This window comes from Diadema setosum, chromosome 8 (assembly GCF_964275005.1).
Source record: "Diadema setosum chromosome 8, eeDiaSeto1, whole genome shotgun sequence".
In the NCBI taxonomy this organism is placed as follows: Eukaryota; Metazoa; Echinodermata; class Echinoidea; order Diadematoida; family Diadematidae; genus Diadema; species Diadema setosum.
In genome coordinates, this window is record NC_092692.1 from 33,948,053 (window position 1) to 33,957,098 (window position 9,046).

A 9,046-nucleotide genomic window follows, 5' to 3' on the forward strand; every position below is an offset into this window, starting at 1 on the left:
ACTGACTCCAGCAAATCAAATGCGCTCCGATTTGAGTGAGGAGGTCTATACCACGTAGCAATCAATACTGGCTTTACATATACACGTTTTATTTCAATAATTAACATTTCCAGCTCGGAATTCATAAGGTCATATCTTACAGTATAATCAACGTCATCTCGCACATATACAGCTACACCTCCCCCTGATCTATCCCTGTCTTTACGAATTATGCTATAACCGTTACACAGTAATTCGTTATCATAAATTGATTCATTAAGATGTGTTTCACTCAGTGTTAACACGCGGATATTTGTTTGAGTAGTGAGTACACGTAATTCATCAATGTTCTTTGTCAGCGAGGCACAGTTTAAATGTGCGATTTTGATTCCATCCGCGCTGCGAAGGTTATCTATATGTTCTTCCAAGGACGCTAATACATTTCTTTTCGCTTTCCAGGGTTCCAAACCTCGATGTTCATCACTGTGGGATGCATTTTCATTATCAGTGTGCAAACTTTCATCAGATATATCGTAAATGCTATCACTGTTTACATGAAATGGTAATTCAAATAGGCAACAACATCGGCAGATCCAGTCATCGTCTGAGACAAAAATGTCTTCACTGTAAGGGGTGCATTTCAAATGACACCAACGTCGACATACAGAACACAGGAGTGCATTTTGGTTGCATAGAACTTTTTTATCACAAACAATACATGGGCACTTAATATTCATATTTGTCTTAGTTCACTAGTTGGTATATATGCACCGTCACCTTGCTTGGACTTTCCAGGGGGTTTATCATTCGGCATTTTCCTTCGTGATTTTAGCAGCTATTCCTTCTTGTATGAGTGAGGAAAATAGGTAGATGAAGAACTCAGCTCAGTCAGTCACTATTCATGCGCTTTTTGGTTTTATAAATCAGAATTTTAGCGTGAATCAGGCGTAATTTCGAAGCACGTAGCACGTAGCACGTAGCACAGGCCTATTAACCAACTTCTTGTATGAGATTAGGAAAAAATGATCAAGAGACAATAATAAGAGAGAAAATGAGATCCTGACGTCATTTACAAGTGTCATTATTGCATTTTGTCTCTTTTGAAAGCTCGATAGTGCTTCTATAAATGCAGCAAAATTGGCTGAATGTATAACCCTTAACTGCAGCTCACGACTGGACAGGCGTAAAGTCCAAGACATGTCGCGTCTGGCATGTACTGGCTATAAACTGCAATCACCGAGTTCTTTGATTTTGGTTAATGCATTATGATTTAAGGACCATTTTTGTCAACCCTTGCAATTTTCAAAATGTGATCATTTTGCCCTCTCAGAGATACCGAAATCAGCGATAATTCGGCTTGCCATAGAACCAGTCGCAACGTTCACAATGTGTGAAATGTGAACAATCTTGAGCTCTTTACTGTGAATGGAAGAGAGAGTGGGCGGGGCGGACGGTGTGATTGTCATTGTTCGTTATCATTGTGAATGAGACGACATGTTGGGCTTAATGAAATGCTAATTTAGCTGGAAAGTAGCGAGGTTAATTTAAAGGCATGATTGGTAGTGGCGGGAGTTCATGAGTGGTTTAGGAATAAAGGCCGTACTTGGTGCATTGATAAATACAGTGAGAATCTGTATCTATGAGTGCATTAGTGAAATTTGAATCATACCAGGCAAGTTCTAGAAAATGCACACTCGGTGGTTCTGTGAACATGGGTGCAAGGACACCAAGGGCAAGTTTTTTTTTTTTTTTTTTTCATCGCCATTTTTTTTTCTACCAGCAAACCCCACCCCCACCCCGGCTCCCTCTTTCGCGCTTTTCGTCGTTGGCGTGGAAAATGAAATATTCGGGCAAGAAGCCGGGTGCTTTGGATTTAGTCGAATTCGGTTCCCTTCCTTTTTCTTTTCTTTTTTCCAAATCCTGGATCCGCGTCCGCACGTGTGTCCAGTTAAGCAAATTTATAGATATCTTAATAATTAATTCATGATCTTCATTATGTTTGGTTTTCTTTATAGTTTTGATCAATCTGAACATAAGTATAAAGGTCAGAGAGCTGAGATTGAGAATTTTTAAAATCGGTCAGCCACATTGTTAAATCGTGTCTTCAAATTTCTTGCGACTGCTCGGAGATACCGTAATTTCACAATAGACGTCTCAGAGGCGTAGACTATAGCCATGATAGCGGAGACATCTCTCTTTAACTGCTCTGCAGTCGCAAACTAGTTTAAACCGGGTGAGATACCTCTTACTTCGTTCAATAAACCGACACATCAACATTCTCAGTTCTCACTTTGTTTATCAATGTGTATACTTAATTAAAAGTACGTCAGATTCCTGTGGTTTTGATTGCCTGATGATTCTCTGGTTGTGGATTTTCGTGATTGCGTCCATATTCTTCATACAGCTGTAACTAACCTTTACTGTGTTCTTATTAAATATTTGATTTAGCTTGTGCCCCTTTGGAAAGTGTTTCCTTATCAGCTGCAAGAATTTGCCCCCTCCCCCCCCCCCCCACGTTGGTCTTAACGTTTGCACTATAAGGTGAATTAGACCATGCGACCTTTCTATTTCTGCTTTTTCTTTTCTTTCTTTCTCCATCTCCTTTTGGTCAAGTGTACTCTAAGTTCCTCTCATAACCGCTGTTTTTCAAAGCTTCAGTGTATATGGTGGCGCTGCATTTCGGAATATTTCATCATTCGAGGACAGTGCTAATGCAATGCATCCAAGAAAGCTACTGAATTCAGGTTGGTTTGCACTGTGATGTTCGTTAAGGTCTTTAAGGTCTTTACGCGCTCTGTCCGCCCTACTACCGGAGGCCCTCCTCAGAGCTACCATGTCTCACGCATTCTGCGTGAGACACACGCATTGAGGGTCCATCTCACGATCTCACGCATGGCACCAATTTTTCTCCTGCATCGGGACCATAGGTCAAAGGATTAAAGTGATAGTTGCATTTTATTTTGAAGTTACAAACTGTATATTTTCCTTTAGTCTTTCGAAATAAGTATAATATATTATATTGCACCAGATTGCACCATTAAGAGCTAAAAACTTAAAAAGCTTCCTGCCATAGGAAGGAGGACAGCCCCCTTCCACACCCTCCCACAGGGCCGGCGCACTGTTTTCAAAAGTGTGGGGGCCCACTTCCGGGTTTCATGAGCTAACAAGCAAAAAAAAAAAAAAAAAAAAAAAAAAAGGTCCTCAGCTCATCTCTCCCTGTCCCCGTCTACTTCCGGGTTTCTTCAGCTAACAAGCAGGAAAAAAAAAGTGTGAGGGCCCAAAGTGATGACACCTTATGCATTCCTTTGTATGGTGCACAAAAAGTGTGCGCGCCCGAGCCCCCACGGCCCCCACGGCTGCGCCGCCCCTGTCCCACACCCTCTCCCTGCTCGGTCGCTTCGCTCCCTCGCTCCTGAGTATGCATGTGCGCCGAGACGCCGAGTCATGAAAATCTCACTCATAAAAAAAATTTGAACTTGGCATCTCTGCCTCCTGAGTACAGCGAGCCCGTCATCTCGGTATAGAGGCCTGCACCATACTCGATATGTGTTTAGCTTCTTGTTCAGTTGAGATAGCGCGTATACTCCCACTAACTCACATATCTCTGCCCCGTCATAGGCCCCCCATGGAGACATCAAACTGGTTACGCCCCTCTTGTTTTTCCCAAGCTTTACCATTGTTGTCATACAATAATGTCCTTCTTGCGTGCATGATGGTTTCTTTCTCATGGTCCCTTATAACCGTGAACTTTTTTTGCCCAGTTGAGACAGGTGAATAGTAGTTCAATGGATATCGAGGGGTAAAAATCCATGATATCGAATACGATGAAGGTCAAAGTTTCCTTGTCATCTCGTTTGGTGAACCAGTTGAGTACATCAGCCGTGCTGGTCCATTGGTTTGGTTTGGATTGGTTTTGCCTTTTATTTCATTGTTGACGCGGTCGAGCATCAAGGTACGATAATACGCCAGAGGCGGACTTACCAGACTGGAAGAAGAAGAGGAGCATGGTCTTGCTAGCGCGGCCTAATTCCGGTTTTGAAGGGTTGATTAACCGGACCTGGAGATCATTCCTGAAGTTGTCTTTGTGGTCCTTTAATGTGACAAAAGCGGGTGCTTTGGTTGTACTGTCAACTCTATCGCCTATGTCCAGCTTGTGTGCGATCAACTCTTCAATTGTCTCATCGTGGACAGCTTTGTATTTCTGGTGATGTTGTCATTAAGGAGCCTTTCATACTATGAGGTAGACATTCCATGTTTTATCCGCGTGGACAAACACTTTGTTTGATTCATTTATACGCTTCACGTCTTCACTAAGCTTTCTTTTGAAATTGGTTATTCACTCGTCGAAACTCCAAGTCGTCTACGATGCCAAGCAGGTCCCTTTGACGTGAAACCGTCGGTAGCGGTCTCCGTGCGCTCAAGGTAAATGAATATCATATATATATAGGCCAACTTATCAAAAAAAATTAGATAACCAATAATCATCGTAACTTTGATTTAGACTTATGGTCGAATTCCAGTCCAAATATAATTAGTCTGATAAGAAAGAGTAAAATATTACGAGTTCAAAGGTATAAATTTGATCGCAATCGAACGAAAAATAAGGAAGTTATGACATTTCAAAATTTCGCTATTTTAGAGGGAAACAGTTCTTGAACAGTCAATATGAATATGCAAAATTACAAAGTGAGCACGTCATTCTCCCACAACTTTCCATAGTTTGTACATAAAATTGTGAAATTTCCAGTCTTCAATCAAATTCAATTAATATGCCTGAGGCTCAAATCCTACATCTAACTGATCACTATTATTCTGAAGTTACTCAACCAGGAATAATGCATGTTTCAGACTTCAATGACAGAAACATTAAATTTTCGTCATTTTTGTACACGATCAATGAAAAAGTATGACATGGTTATCTTATTCATTTGCATAATTATTCATACCCACTGCACAAGAACTGTTTTGGATAAATTATCAAACTTCAAAATGTCATTACTTCATATTTTTCATCCGATTTCGGTCAGATTTTTATCATTGAACTCGTAAAATTATACTCTTTTCTATCAGGCTAACTTATATTTGGACTAGATATCCTCTGTAAGTAAGCTGGGAGAGGTAAGATCAATTGTATACCTCTTGAATTGCGCACAGTACCTCACAGTAAAGAAGATATGCTAACACTGCTTACCTTGTACCTAGTCTGTCCAGTCACGTTGATGAGATCAAGAAAACGAAAACACCCTTCCCCTGCGAGTAGAAAATGCAAATAGATAGTTCCCTATGATGTACAGTCTTTATTACCGTCTTTGTTGGTAGGCTCCAATATACTCTGCTCCAACATCAAATACGTGATACATTCATGTCAACATCAATATCACGTAGCCATGGGGCCTCTGAACCGGAGGGGGCGGCTATGGGGCTGGGGACTGGGCTGCAGCCCCTCTTTATTTTCAGCTAGCCTGCGAGTAAAAAAAAAAATATCGTTGTACCCATATTTCCAAAGGCTCCATCCATTGGAGAAGGGTGCAACCATTGGACCTTGACATCCCCGGTTCTGCTGCACCCCCCCCCCCCCTCCCACACACACATACACATACACATATACATGTATGATACACACAAAAACGTTCCGCGGCGCCTGCGTACTCAGAGCAGCGCTGCAGCATCTGTGACACGTATTGACCTGTGAACTCGGCAGTTTATGATTTATTTGGCGATTGGATATTTCAACACAGTGTCGTTTTACATGATGCAAGCACATTCCTTCACAAACATCTCGTTTTAAGTATAAACTGCATGTCTATAGACACCACGCAAATAATCACATATTGTTATTATTATTACATTGTATTTTATGGGGAGAGGGGCTTTACATTTGTGTTGGGGTGTAATCACCAAAAAGAAAGGAAAAAAAAAAACACGTGAAATTTTTCGAGTGGTATATGAAGCCATTGTCTTTTTTTAATGTCGCCCTCTACTGATGATAATCAATAATAATAATAATGGCCTTAAATCCAGGGTAGCCTGTGTATTCAATATTAACTCCTGCTCTACCAGAGTGCCCTGCTGGCAAAAAAAAAAAAAAAGAACAAAACAAGTAGAGAATGTTAGCTTTATTGTATTCAATTTTGTGTGTCTGTTTGTTTCAGAGGTCTGTCTCTATCGTACAGGTATGAAACGTGACAGCGTACCTGCGACAGGTTTGCGCTTGCGATATGATCACGGGATGATTAAACATTCGGCTCTTGATCAATAGCCAATATGCCTTTCAGGCTTTGAAGAAGGCTAATTCACCTTGTATAGAGACCACTGATGATCCTGATGTACCTCGGATCATTGGGAGGGACTTGAAATACGTATGCAACGTACTGTGATATAATGTAATAGCCTCTAACACCCCACGCGTGGAACGAAATCAGAGTAATATCAATTTTCGTCTCCTCCGTGTGTGCCTTTGATGTGTACCGCGGAACTGGAGCTCGGGGAAGGTACGTGTCGAAGGTGAGTGTATACGTGCACTAGCGTCAGTTTAGCGTGGTCTTGGGAATTCACAGTGGTAAACAAAACGGTGCACCTCAGTGACCTAGGATAAATATTGTGTCGTGAAATCTATGTGCCTCCATTTATCATAGACACCGTATGAATGTTTCTGCTGCCCTGGCAATGAGCAAGCCGTTCAGGCTCTTCGCGAATATGTTTAAATATCGAGCGGGTTGGATGTTTGTGAAGAATACACCACACGTTCCTTGGCTTAGTACCACCTGTTCAGAAACGTGTAGAAATGTGTATTCTGATCAGTGTGTATGTATACTTTGATGTGTGCATTACGAAATTTGCAAACTATTGCAGGAATACATTTATTATGCCGTGGATGACTATTGAATATTGCGGTAATCAATTCAGTTCGTCCGTAGCATTGGTTAATCAGCGAGGACAATTTCAGGAACGTTATGTTTTCATTTCACCGTCGAGCTCAGTCTGTCTTCCTGCATGAAGCTTATAAAACCGGTTGAATCTGCAGCATGTTCAAAGGTCATTAGCATGCCTACGTGATAATGCGAGTGTCACAGTCTCGGCATGATAAAATGTAGTACTTAATGTCCAAGTCTGAAGTACGCAACAGTAGGCCTACATACGATTGCCCTATTGCATTTCTTTTACAACAGAGTATTGCCTGTTTCTGGAACTTGGTGAAGAGATGTCACCTGTGAAACGAATATTGTCAATGCTTTGTTGGAAGTAAAAAAAAAAATAAAAAAATAAAAAAATGATGTTACCTATAGCTATGAAAAGATTGTCTGTCGTGTTCCTGTGGTATCGCCAGAGTGGCAGAGATCAGTGAAACGGATATAAATTCAAATTCAAACTTTATTTTCGCCCTTTTTTCAACAGAATGTACAAGAAACAATATGATAAATTTGACATGAGAGTCGTTGATAATAATCCAGACAGGGCTAACAAGATATTCATGTCTACATGCTCAGTACAAAGAGGAACATACACTCTATTTATACACTCTGCGAGAAAAAAAAAGTGGAGGTACCCACTCAAAAGACTATGCTTGTAACATGTGTGTACCTCTGAGGGAAAGGGGGAAATAAAGGGGGGGGGGTGTGAAAAGCTTACAACTACAAAGAGTGCGAGAAACTAGAAAAGATATCACATGATAGTACAATTAATATCCGTTTCTCACATTCCTTAAATATTTTCCAATGAGATGCTTAGCACAAAACAAGATGAAAGTTAATGGTGACCTATAATAAGTAAAGATATGATAATGGGGCCTAAACAGTGTTTATTTTTCTGTGGGTGTAGGCAATCAAACATAAAGAAAAAGAAATGTACATCTTGATATTATGTTGCTTCGTATAACAAAAACAAAGCTCAGAAAAGAACATCAATGAAAATCCGAAATATCAAAAAGTTAGCATACCAACAAAAGTTTACAAGGTAGATAAATTGGTCAATGATCTATAAACGTGGAGCATCTACACTGTATAATGCCATTCGGCTAGCTAGTACACAAAATTTCATCAAATGCCCCCCCCCCCCCCCCCCCCCCAAGAATATATTTCTCTAGGTCTGTTCTTGGTATAGTTAATACGTTTTGTTTTGTTTTGTTTTGTTTATTTTTTTTTCGAGCAGTACTTTTAACACATAATTTCATATGTTAAAAGTACTGTAACATGCATTGAATGAACTGAGGAATTTAAATACAGAATATTAGGCGCAGTGAGAGATTGAGGGAATACAGATGTAGAACTGAAAGACTGAAAAACAGTGCGAAGCCTTACTTTGTGAGAACGATCAATGCACGATTTTCTGTGAATCAATAACAAAGGTTATTATGATCATCAAACTCATACCAGATATGATGCCGGATAAGTTTGAATAATGTTGAATATGGGTGCGGTCCGGCAAGGTCAACAGTTGAACGTTCATGAATTTTCTTTTATTTATACAGACAAAGTATTGCGGTGCACTCTTCCTCTCCTTCTCTCTCTCTCTCTCTCTCTCGTAAAATTATACTCTTTTCTATCAGGCTAACTTATATTTGGACTAGATATCCTCTGTAAGTAAGCTGGGAGAGGTAAGATCAATTGTATACCTCTTGAATTGCGCACAGTACCTCACAGTAAAGAAGATATGCTAACACTGCTTACCTTGTACCTAGTCTGTCCAGTCACGTTGATGAGATCAAGAAAACGAAAACACCCTTCCCCTGCGAGTAGAAAATGCGAGTAGATAGTTCCCTGTGATGTACAGTCTATATTACCGTCTTTGTTGGTAGGCTCCAATATACTCTGCTCCAACATCAAATACGTGATACATTCATGTCAACATCAATATCACGTAGCCATTGGGCCGCTGAACCGGAGGGGGCGGCTATGGGGCTGGGGACTGGGCTGCAGCCCTCTCTTTATTTTCAGCTAGCCTGTGAGTAAAAAAATATCGTTATACCCATATTTCCAAAGGCTCCATCCTTTGGAGAAAGGTGTAACCATTGACCTTGACATCCCCGGTTCTGCTGCACCCCCCCCCCTCCCACACACACATACACACA

At 40.7% G+C, this 9,046-nt stretch overlaps 1 protein-coding gene across 1 annotated transcript in view; it reads right to left on the bottom strand.

The window, feature by feature from the left end:
* Window positions 1-5,235, bottom strand: part of LOC140232216 (cytochrome P450 2F3-like) — a 46,157-nt gene extending 40,922 nt beyond the window's left edge. Inside the window, exon 1 of the mRNA XM_072312352.1 lies at window positions 5,171-5,235. The gene's annotated coding sequence lies outside the window, so the exon portion shown is untranslated. The remainder of the gene's footprint in view (window positions 1-5,170) is intronic.
* Window positions 5,236-9,046: the final 3,811 nt, after the last annotated feature.